Genomic DNA, 12,336 nt, shown 5'->3' with positions numbered 1-12,336 from the left:
TCAGTCCGCTGCAAGCGGAGACGAGGAGGTGTCGGTGGCGGCATCCGAGGGGTGAGGTTGGGCGGGGCTGGAGAAGGAGACGGGGTGGAGGGAGGGGCCGAGGGAGAAGTTGGAGAAAGGGTAGGGGCCGAGGCGGTAGAGGAAAGAGCTGGGGACAAGACAGAGGGGAAGGGTGAAGCGTAAGGTGGAGGTCTCAGAAGAGGGTTTTGAGGTGGAGGAGGCAGGGGGTCCAGAAGGAGGAGATCCCTCTGGGATTCATCTGGGAGGACTGGCTTATGCGGGTCCGGTTTCCGATTTTTTTTTGGGGGGGCTTCTAACGCAAGAAGGGTAGACTGGGGTGGGGAAGGGGAATGGAGGAAGGGTTTCACCCAAGAGGGAGGGTTTCGGACCAGATCCTCCCAAGTAATTTTGTAGGCCACCTGGTCTGGGTGTCCATGTGGCCCAGGATCCATCACTGTTGCTTTAACCTGTAAGATAATTGGGAGGTCAAATGTTCCGTCCCGGGGCCACCCAACATGGAGGGTAGGCCACTCGGACGAGCAGAATTTTCGCCATTGTCCCTTACGGACTTCTATGGAGAGGTTGTGGGCTCGAGCCCGAACGTCAGGGAAGTGAGTCAGGGTCAGAGACAAAGGAGTCGTCAGCGTCTGTCTTATTTCGTCCACGTATAACAAGGACAAAACGAAAGTAACAAAAACAAAGACCAGACAAGTAAGGAGAAGCCGCGCGGCCAGAGAGTGGCGCCACAAGATCATAAAATACTCAGACGGCAGGAGCGACCTGCCTACAGATTTAAGGAGGCTGACTGAGTCGTCAGCCTTCTCCCAGACTACCGCCAGGGCGTCCCCCGGGGCGTAAGTGGGAAGGTGCCGGACACGTCTGTCCCCCTTCCCCACTTAATTCTGAAGGAGTACTTCCCAGAGTTCAGAGTTAGCCGGCAAGACAGACAGAACAAAACGAAAGTACCTGGTGGGTCCGTTCAGTCAGCAGTCCGTGGCCCGGGCCAGATGGGTCTCCGCTGGATGGGTCGGGGGTCCTCAGACGACCCCACTTCCTGGCCAATGCACCAAATGTTGGAACCGAACTGTCGATTCCCTCCTGGGCAGGGGTCACCGCGAAGGATCACCGACACGAGATTCACAGCAGAGAGTTATTTATTACTAGCGCGCTAGGGTCCCAAGCTCTAAGTTGGCCCTGGGACCCCAACTGCTTGTTACAGGCTGTTTATATAGGCAAACACAAGTTCAAACACAGCTTAGGGCGCGAAATTCAAACAAAGCTTTAGGCGCGTGGTAATTGGGTCTGTCTATGGCCTGAGCAAGGTGTCTTGTTCTAATTGGTTAGAGCAGGACCTTATGAGGTTTTTTTCCTGGAGTTGTTGATTCCGGGAACTTCGAGGCAGGGTGGGACCCCCGGAATTGGCAGGGTGGGACCCCATGAGGTTGTTTCCCGGAATTGGCAGGGTGGGACCCTATCAGGGTGGGACCCTATCGAGGCAGGGTGGGACCCTATCCAGAGCCACCTGGTGTTAATTTTTTTAAGTTCTTTTTTTATGAGGCCTAGTTTCTAAGTTTTATGCGGCCTAGTTTCAGTAGTGGCCAAAATAAAGGAGTTGTTTAAAAAGTCTGTATAATGAACTCATTAATCTCCCAGCCCCCTTTCCCTCTCCTATGAATCCTGGAGAGCACTTATCCCAGAATGGCACTGGAATCTGGAGGCTTGTTTTGAGGAAACATGGTACCACAGAAGCTCTAAATTTCAGGGCATTAAACACAATAGGAGTTGATCCCTCACCTGCCACATTGAGGGGAATGATGAAATGAAGATACTCCTAATCGAATGGGGACACTCACAATCCTTTCTCAAGCTCACCCTAATGATGCTGGCCATTGGGCTTTTTTCTCTTCCTTTCCATCCCGCACTGGAGATAGGACTTGCTCAACATCTCCAAAAGCAAAATTCCTAGAGAAAACCTATTGATATGACAGTTGGTGGGACTCTAACAAGCTTGCATTACCTTATCAGATCAACATCCAGTGAGCTGCGAAAGAAAAACTGAGGGCTGCAGGAGAGGTGGCTCCAAGAAAACAAAACACTAGATTTTTTGCAATCATTTTTTAAAACTTTTATTTAATTGATAATTGTGTATGTTTACAGGGCACAGCATGATGTTTTGATATATGTATACATGATACAATGATTAAGTCAAGCTAATTTTTGGATGTAAAGTAAACTGCATTAGGCCATGCATTGCTTTCTAAAAATGATAACTTTAACTCTGAAATTTATTGATTGTTGGAAGGTTATGCCTTTCTTTCCCCCCAGAACCTCTGTTACTCTGTGGAGATCTGTAATAAGTTGAAGGTGTACTTCCTGCAGCATACTTCTAAATCGTTAAGTATTTTCTGCCAGCTTTTTAAAAAACATAGCTTTTTCACCATAAATCATGAAAAATATTTTTGGTAATCATTTGCTGGAATACAACATTATGATTATTATAGATCTTTCGTTTGATAGGTTACTCATTTGCTTGTTGAGAGTAACATGAAAGACCCTTCTCAGGCCAGGACTATGCCTTATTCATCTCTGTATCTCTTGCACTGGGAGCATAATTCTTTACACATAGTGGATACTTAATGGCTTTCCTTTTAATACAATTGAATTGCATTAAAATAATGAAAAGTCTCTTGAGTTTAACACTGAAGGGTGTTTTTGGTCTTTAAAATCTTAACAAGATATGCATAAATTACAATTAAACATCATTTTAGGCCGGGCGCGGTGGCTCAAGCCTGTAATCCCAGCACTTTGGGAGGCCGAGACGTGCGGATCACGAGGTCAGGAGATCGAAACCATCCTGGCTAACACGGTGAAACCCCGTCTCTATTAAGAAATACAAAAAACTAGCCGGGCGAGGTGGCGGGCGCCTGTAGTCCCAGCTACTCGGGAGGCTGAGGCCGGAGAATGGCGTGAACCCGGGAGGCGGAGCTTGCAGTGAGCTGAGATCCGGCCACTGCACTCCAGCCTGGGCGACAGAGCGAGACTCCGTCTCAAAAAAAAAAAAAAAAAACCATCATTTTTAATTGGCATATATTTTGGGGGGTACATGTGATATTTTGATACCTGTCCGCAATGTATAATGATCCATCAGCATAATTGGGATATCCATCACCTCAAATATTTATCTTTTCTTTGTGTTGGGACCATTATAATTCTTCTTTTCTAGCTATTTTGTAATATACAGTACATTATCATTAACTATAGTTTTCCTACTGTATCATCAAATACTAGATCTTATACCTTCTATCTAACTGTATTTTTATACCCTTTAACCAATTTCTCTTCATCCTCTACCATCCTTCTTCCCTTCCCAGCTTCTGGTAATCACCATTCTACTTTCTACCTCCATGAGATGTCCTATTTTAGCTTCAAAATATGAGAACATGCAGTATTTGTCTTTCAGTGTCTGGTTTATTTCACTTAACATAATGCACTCCAGTTCCATCCAGTTCATTCTCTTTTATGACTGAATAATATTCCATTGTGTATATATACCACATTCTTTATCCATTCATCTGTTGATGAATATTTCATTGATTACATACCTTGGGTATTGTGAATAGTGCTACAGTAGACATGGAAGTATAGATATCACTTTGATACACTTAAATCAAGCTAACATGTCCATCACCTCACATCTATCACTTTTACATAATAGATCTCAACCTGATTCTTCTTGCCTAACTGGAATTTTTGTACCCTTTAACCAACATCTTCCCATCTCTCTTTCACTTCTCCCAGCCTCTGGTAACCACCATTGTACTCTATACTTCTAGGAGTTCAACTTCCTTAGGCTACACGTGGAATTGAGATCATGTAGTATTTTTCTTTTTTTTTTTTTTTTTGAGACAGAGTCTCCCTCTGTAGCCCGGGCTGGAGTGCAGTGGCCGGATCTCAGCTCACTGCAAGCTCCGCCTCCCAGGTTTACGCCATTCTCCTGCCTCAGCCTCCCGAGTAGCTGGGACTACAGGCGCCCGCCACCTCGCCCGGCTAGTTTTTTGTATTTTTTTAGTAGAGACGGGGTTTCACGGTGTTCGCCAGGATGGTCTCGATCTCCTGACCTCGTGATCCACCCGTCTCGGCCTCCCAAAGTGCTGGGATTACAGGCTTGAGCCACCGCGCCCGGCCTAGTATTTTTCTTTCTGTGCCTGGCTTGTTTCAGTCAGCATAACGTTCTCCAGATTCATCCATGTTGTTATAAATGACAGAATTACCTTCCTTGTAAGGGCCAAATAGTATTCCATTGTGTATATGTACCACATTTTAAAAATCCATTCATCTGTTGATAGACACTTAGGTTGATTCCATATCTTGGCTATTGTGAATAATGCTGCATTGAACATGGGAGTGAAGGTATCTCTTCAACATAGTGACTTCAGTTTTTGGATATGGACTCAGAAGTGGGATTTTTGGATGATATAGTAATTCTAGTCTTAGTTTTTTTTTTAGAGAAAACCCTATACTATTTTTCATAATGGATGTACTAACTTACATTCTTAGTGTACAAGGGTTCCCTTTTCTCCACATCCTCACTAACACTTGCTCTTTTGTCTTTTTGGCAATAACCATCCTAAGGGGTATGAGATGATAGCTCATTAGGGTTTTAATTTGCATTTTCCTAAGTATTGGTAATTGGCATTTTCCTAGTGGGGTTGAACACTTTTTTGTATACCTGTTGTCCCTTAGAATATCTTCTTTGGAGAAATGTCTATCCAAGTCCTTTACCTATTTTTAAATTGGGTTATTTATTTTATTGGTATTGAATCTATTTCTTTATATATTATGGATATTAACTCCTTATAAGAGGTGTGGTTTGCAAATATTTTCTCCCATTTCATAGATTATCTCTTCACTCAGTTTCCTTTGCTCTGCAGAGGCTTTTAAAATTTGATACAGTCTCATTTGTCTATTTTTGCTTTTGTTGCCTGGACTTCTGGGGTCATATCAAATAAATCAAAATTTAAAAAATCAAAATAATTGCCCAGTCATGGATTTTTTCCCCTATGATAAAATATTAGATTTTGATTATGTAGAAAGTAGCATTCTTAAGAGTTTTAGAGTTCTATTATAGAACCTAAAGAATTAATAATAGAAGGAAAGTGAGGTAATGAAAAATAAGACAAAAAAGGCATTTGTCGGTGAGTTTCCCATGCTGGCAAGTCCTATAGCTGAGGCAGCTAGTTTTTCATCCCTTCTATGAAATGGTTTCTGCACCCAACCCCACAGTTGACACCCATGCTGGGGCCTCTGGACAGCACTGTCCCCCTGCGTGACAACTGGATGCTCTGAGCAATGCTGCAACAGCTTCTATCCTTACCATCTCTACTACTTTTCTCAGAGGTGTAGCACCTTCTTGATTCCCAGCCTTTCCCCTGGGCACCACCCCTTCTGCACCTAATGCCCTCCTTGTTTCATGGCCTTCCCGGATTCCCAATTTTCATCCAGAGCCTTGTAATACTTCTGCTGAGAAAAAGAATATTTCAAGATGCTGTCCTCAGTACGACGATATTAAAAACTCATATTTTTTTTTGTGGAAAACAAGACATAGATTGCAATGACTTTAATATCTTCAGTAGAAAATAGGAAAAAAAGGGTATTCTACTTCCTTGCAATACATGTGACCATGGCTTTAGTACTCAAATATGACAGATACATATCCAAACATGCAAAATATCCCGAGGTTTACTGTCCTTTTAGTGTACATGAAAAGATTGTCTTGGTCCATAGGAAATTATGCAGCTTCTGCTTTAAGATCAGATTGGAAGACTGCAAAATGAAGGGAAGAAGGAAGAGAAAACCATGCAACTCCAGCCAATCTTGAAAGAAAGTGAAAGGGGAAAAAGGGAACAGTATTGATGTCACAGTATGGGATAAAAGGGAATGTCTAGACATTTGCAAGTCGCAGAGATGAAGAGTTTGGAAAAAAGGTTACAAATTAAAAATGATTATGCTGGACGTAAAGCAAAAAGTGAATCAGGCAATCACTAGTGTAATTCAAAAATTGAAGATTCATTTGAGGCGGATGCACAAAAATGCACAAAAAGGCTTCAGATTTTCTTAGTGTTTTGTAACTTGGATTCTGAAGCTGTTAAGGAAAATCCAGAAAATACTGGTATACTCAAGGAGGTGCCATTGACCCAATACTCAGTAATGAGCAGACATCTCCACTTGGGGACTTAGGACTATTGCTCAGAACATGTATGTAAGTCTCGTTGGAAAAGAAATCTCTCAGAAAGAAGAAATTTTGAAAATGAATGCCAAGCAAGAAAAAGACCCGCCTTTCCTTACTTCCTTCTCTTCCTCTGTCCCATTGACAAAGGGCACATCATCAATATCTCCTGAAAACATGTCTACTTCTGGACATGTAGTATAAGAGAAATGGGGCTGTGAAGTGTGTATAATACATCATCAAATAATATTTTTGGGGACTTGGCAATTCTGGAAAGAATTGAGAACGTATAGGCATCTGTTTCAATACACAAAACTGAAGCAATATAATAGTAGTGTTTTTTAGTTCAAAAAGGTTTTTCTCCACTAATGACTGATAACTAAATTGTAAGTCTTGTAAGACATGTTGAATTTCCAAATTATTTCCTTTGAACCTATATAAATATATAACTGATGATAAAAAAGAAGAAAAGCCAGGCAAATTCCAGGAATGAGGTAGAAGAATATCAACAAGGACTCATAATCATATGTACCACTTGGCTTAGCAGTGACTCATAGTAATCATAAAGGTAAATATTAAATACTGGTTTAACCAGAAACTTATATAATATTAAAAGAGAGAGAAACTGGCATTGTATAAGAGTGCTAATATCCTCTATAATAAGTAAACTTATGAAATGTTAAGGTGGAGCATGGAAGAAAAACCTGTTTATTTTCAGTATAAGTCTTGCAGTCTATGTTCAATTTTAATTATTTGATACTTCACAAAAGTTTTAGAATTCAAATAGTACTGCATGATACAGTTATATATCATAATCCCAATCTTTAAAAAGAGACAATAATGTGCCTAAGCAAAAGAGCAGAAGGAATCTAACACAAATTCTCTTTGCGTTGAGGGATTTGGGATAATTTTACCTTACCTCTAGTGCTTACTTTCTGTGTGTTTTCCAAGTCTATCAAATATTTACTCCTATGTTTTAAAATAAGATCAGTTGGTCAACCTTCTCCCAAGTTGGGGCAGCGCTGGGTACAGCATTCTCTCCAGTTTAGAGCCACCTTGTTTCTTTTCTTATGGTATCAACCTGGACTCTAATAGTTTCTGGGTTTTCTTGAGTTGGTTCATGTTCTGTTAGATTCTGACTCTTTCTAGATGTGTCTGTGCTATCTCTAAAGCTTTAATTGACTGCTGAATTGGTTTCGAATGGACAGAACTAAGATTCTCCACTCGCTTATGTCTGATTCCTAAAGTCAAGACATGACAGGTGTTGGTTTTTCTTTTCTTTTCTTTTTTCTTATCTTTTCTTTTCTTTCTTTTTTTTTTTTTGAGACGGAGTTTCGCTCTGTGGCCCAGGCTGGAGTACAGTGGCGCTATGTCGGCTCGCTGCAAGCTCCGCCTCCCGTGTTCACGCCATTCTCCTGCTTCAGCCTCCCCAGTAGCTGGGACTACAGGCGCCCGCTACCACGCCCGGCTAATTTTTTCTATTTTTAGTAGAGACAGGGTTTCACTGTGTTAGCCTGGATGGTCTCGATTTCCTGACCTTGTGATCCGCCCGCCTCGGCCTCCCAAAGTGCTGGGATTACCGGCGTGAGCCACTGTGCCGGGCCTGGTGTTGGTTTTTCTTAGTCTTATTTTCTTTCAATTCTTTTTTCATTTGGTTTCCACCCTGCCCCACTGTGTTTTGGTTTAAGAAGCTACCTACCTTAGGCTCATGTTCTTTAATTACTTATGGATTAATTATACCATCCCACAGAGCTTGTGTCTACACTGTGGACCTCTTAAAATAATTTTTAGAGGCGACAGCCCAGGTTGCCCCACCCCTATAGATAGCTCCCTTTGCACACCCACCCACCCATCCACCCACTCACCCACCCACCCACCCACTCACTCACCCACTCACCCACTCACCCACTGTAAGTAGCTCCCCTCCCTACTACCATAGGTAGCTTAGGAAATGCTGTTTCCCTGCCTGGTTCTGGCATGGGTGTGCAAACTTCCCTGCCTGCCTGATGTTTGAGAATGGCATGTTCCTCCTATCAGAAATATGTTTTTCTGACTCTGTGAGCTCAAGAACTTTTAATTGATATTTACAAGACTGGTTGGGTATTCCCTCTCTCCTCTCCACTTCTTCATAAAAATGTGGAGTTTCAGGTGAGTGGATCCCTCTCCTGGAGCACGTTCCACAGTGCGCCAAATCATATCCATCCCAATAGAACATTTCACTGGAGGTGGGTTCAAAACATCCAGTCTCCTAAGTTCCCAACATCCCACAAGCAGTAAGCAAGCCTGTAGCTTGGAAAGGTGACTTCACACATAATGGAAGTTGAATCTGGTATTAATGGAACCAGGGATATAAGTTGGATCCTGGGTAGACCGTTGCTGCTAGTGCAAACTCATTAGCAAGAAAAAGAAATGTAATTGGATAATGGTTGTGGGGTTCTATTCCTGTCAGTGACAGTACTGATGGAAAATAATAGAGGTATGTTTACATTTAGATGTTGAGCCAGGAGGAGGGGAATTCACCATAAATGGTACTTGCTAACTGTAATTTTTCACAATCAGTTTGTTTAACTTGCAGAGACCCTGATTGAGAGCAATATCTAGTGCTGGTCAAAGAGGGTGAGGCCAAGCACATAATAGCCAAGCCTCTGTGTACGTAGTTTTAAACCTGTAAAAATTACTTCAGGGCTGGGCGCGGCGGCTCACGCTTGTGATCCCAGCACTTTGGGAGGCTGAGGCGGGCGGATCATGAGGTCAGGTGTTTGAGACCAGCCTGGCCAACATGGTGAAACTCCGTCTCTACTAAAAATACAAAAGTTAGCCAGGCGTGGTGGTGGGTGCCTGTAATTCCAGCTACTCGGGAGGCTGAGGCAGGAGAATTGCTTGAACCTGGGAGGCAAAGGTTGCAGTGAGCCGAGATCGCGCCACTGCACTCCAGCCTGGGCAACAGAGCAAGACTCGGTCTCAACAAAAAAAAAAAAAAAAAAAAAAAAAAAAAAAACTTTACGAAGACAAGACACACGAGGAATTGCTGACATACCTTATCTCCCCTTCTCCCTCCTGATGGACAAGAGACTAGTCCTTAACAAATGACTCTTACCTGCAAGGTCCCCCAAAATAAATGTGTGCACAGAAGACAACTATCAAGAGAATAATTATTACTCAGAGCCTTCCATTGGGCCACGTGAAGCTTGTTGCCTAATTCTTCAAAAAGTTACCCTGATTTTTGTAAAGAAGTCAATTACACATTTGTAACCTCCTGCTCTTTAGAACTTTGCTACTAAACTGGGGACCATGAACTGACAGGATAGGCATAACTCTGGAGGTTCCTAGAAATGTAGATGCTCAGACCCTACTCAGGACTTACTGAATCAGAATCTGCTTTGTAACAGGGTCCCCAAGTGATTCATATGCATGTTAGAGTTTGGGAAGAAGTATCCTAGGTCAGTGGTTCTCAAGCAGGCACCCACTCAGGGTTTCTTTTCAGCCTTATGAAACGGAGTGAGTCTGGAGATGCTAAAACTTCTCCTCAAGAGGACAGCACCCAGAACTATGCTTTACCTTTTCAGGGACAAGATATGAAGAAGCTGGCCCTATTTTCTTTCATCAATCCCTTTAGAGATAGTGTCTCTTTTTTTTCCCTTAGAAGAAGTCCGATGGTCAGTCAGGAGGAGCCTTAATAGTCCTATCACCAGAGTCATTATCTAGTGTCAGTATCACTAGAGTTAAACTATAAGCAACAGAAAACTCGTTCCCCATATGCTGGATGAGGGCCAGGGTTAGGGGTGGGTGGTATAAGCTTGACCAATATCTGTGTCCTGCTGTGAAGGATCTCTATTCCTGTCAGGAAAGGAAAGATGTTTTCATTCTACCTGAAAATAGTTATTTTCATACTTTAATGTAAGTAGTAAAAGGCTGAGGGATAGATGTCTGTGTTAGTCAGTGTTCTTCAGAGAAACAGAACCAGTAGGATGTGTGTATATATAGAGCCACTTAAGGAATAGACTCATGTGATTATGGAGGCTGGCAAGCCCAAAATCTACAGTTCAGGTCTGAATTCCTTCAGACTGGAAACCCAGGGAAGAGCTGATGTTGCAATTCAAGTCAGAAGACCATCGGCTGGCCAGATCCTCTTTGCATGGGGGGAGTCGGTCTTTTCTTCAATTCAGGCCTTCAGCTGATTGGATGAGGCACACTCACATTAGGGAGGGAAAGTCTACCAATTTAAATGTTAATCTCATCCAAAAACACCTTCAAAGAAACATCCAGAATAATGTCTGACTGAATATCTGGGCATTGTTTGCCCAGCCAAGTTGACATGTGAAATTAACCATCACAGTCTTTCCTTGCCCACTGCCTTTCTTCATGCTCTTCTGGAGCAATGCTGGCTGCCAGAGCTGTACCTCAAGCCCTTCTTTAGAGCTTCTGTATTGCAGACTTGTCTATCTGACTGGTATTTCAAATTCACTATGGCCAAGATGTCTGATTTGCTTTATCATCACCTGCCTACCCGTAACCTTTTTTTTGGGGGGTGGGGGGGTGGTATTCAGGACCACAGTCAATGGTATTCTTATTCGACTCATCATGGAAGGCATGAGGATCTTCAATGCTTTCATCACCTTCCCTTCCCCATGTCCTCCTCCCCAGTGCCCTCATTACCAAAGGAAGATGTTTTAAGTACAGCAGCACTTGCCTAGGAAATACCAAAACTAAATGTTGTGTGTCATTACAACTGTCTATAACCAGCTGAAGTATTTTTCTTTTCAAAAAACTAAAACCACACTGTTTGAGTGCCCCTGGTAAGCCAAACACTGACTGGACCTAACTGATGATGGTTTCCTTGCCAATGAATAATAGGAATTGAGTAAACCAACCTTGTCAGATCTATGGATTCATTCTGTGTTATCCAGAGTGCTAGTTTTTAATCCTCAATTAGTATAACCATTATGAAACCTGCTTTCTAGTATTTAAAAACTATTTTTTTTCTCTCAGTGAAGAAATCAGTGCATTTCTTCAAAGGCATGCTTTCCTTTGCGTAGGAAGTTAATCGACTAAATGTCTTAGTCCATTTTGTGTTACTAGAACAGAATACCTGAGACTGGACAATTTATAAACAAAATAAATTTGGCTCATGGTTCTGGAGGCTGGGAAGTCCAAGATTCAGGGTCCGCCTATAGCAAAATCCTTCTTGTTGCATCATCCCATGGTGGAAGGCATCACATGGTGAGAGAAGGTGAGAGTGCACAAGATACAGTGAGAAAAAGAGGGCCAAACCCTTGGGCTACCTAGTCCACTCCTGTTATAATGGCATTAATCAATTAATGAGGAAGAAGTCCTCATCAACTAATCCCCTCTTAAAGGTCTTACCTCTGTTTTTTTTTTTTTTTTTTTTTTTATGGAGTTTCACTTCACTCTTGTTGCCTAGACTGGAGTGCAATGGTGCAATCTTGGCTCACAGCAACCTCTGCCTCCCAGGTTCAAGGGATTCTCCTGCCTCAGCCTCCTGAGTAGCTGGGATTACAGGCACATGCCACCATGCCCAGCTAATTTTGTATTTTTTTAGTAGAGACGGAGTTTCTCCATGTTGGTCAGGGTGGTCTCGAACTCCCGACCTCAGGTGATCCGCCCGCCTCAGCCTCCCAAAGTGCTGGGATGACAGGCGTGAGCCACCGTGCCCGGCCAAAGGTCTTACCTCTTAAAGGTCCTATATTTTAATACTGTTGCAATGACAGTTAAATTTCAACATGAGTTTTAGAGGAAACATTCAAACCATAGCACTCAATTTTGTAATTTTTAAACCTCTGGTGGTTTTATTTTATTCCTTGACATCCCTAATATTTCAATATCCACGTCTATTGATGTTTTACCTTCTGAAGATTTATCATATGCATCCCAAGTACCATGAATCTGGTTCAATGTGGACACATAGAGGGGAACTATACACACTGGGGCCTGTTGGAGGATGCAAGGTGGGAGGAAGAAGAGTGTCAGGAAAAATAACTAATGGATACCAGGCTTAATACCTGGCTGATGAAATAATGTGTACAACAAACCCCATGACACATATTTACCTATGTAACAAACCTGCATATTGTGCACATGTACCCCTGAGC

Source organism: Macaca mulatta, chromosome X (assembly GCF_049350105.2).
Source record: "Macaca mulatta isolate MMU2019108-1 chromosome X, T2T-MMU8v2.0, whole genome shotgun sequence".
NCBI lineage: Eukaryota > Metazoa > Chordata > Mammalia > Primates > Cercopithecidae > Macaca > Macaca mulatta.
Note: the sequence above shows the minus strand (reverse complement) of the source record.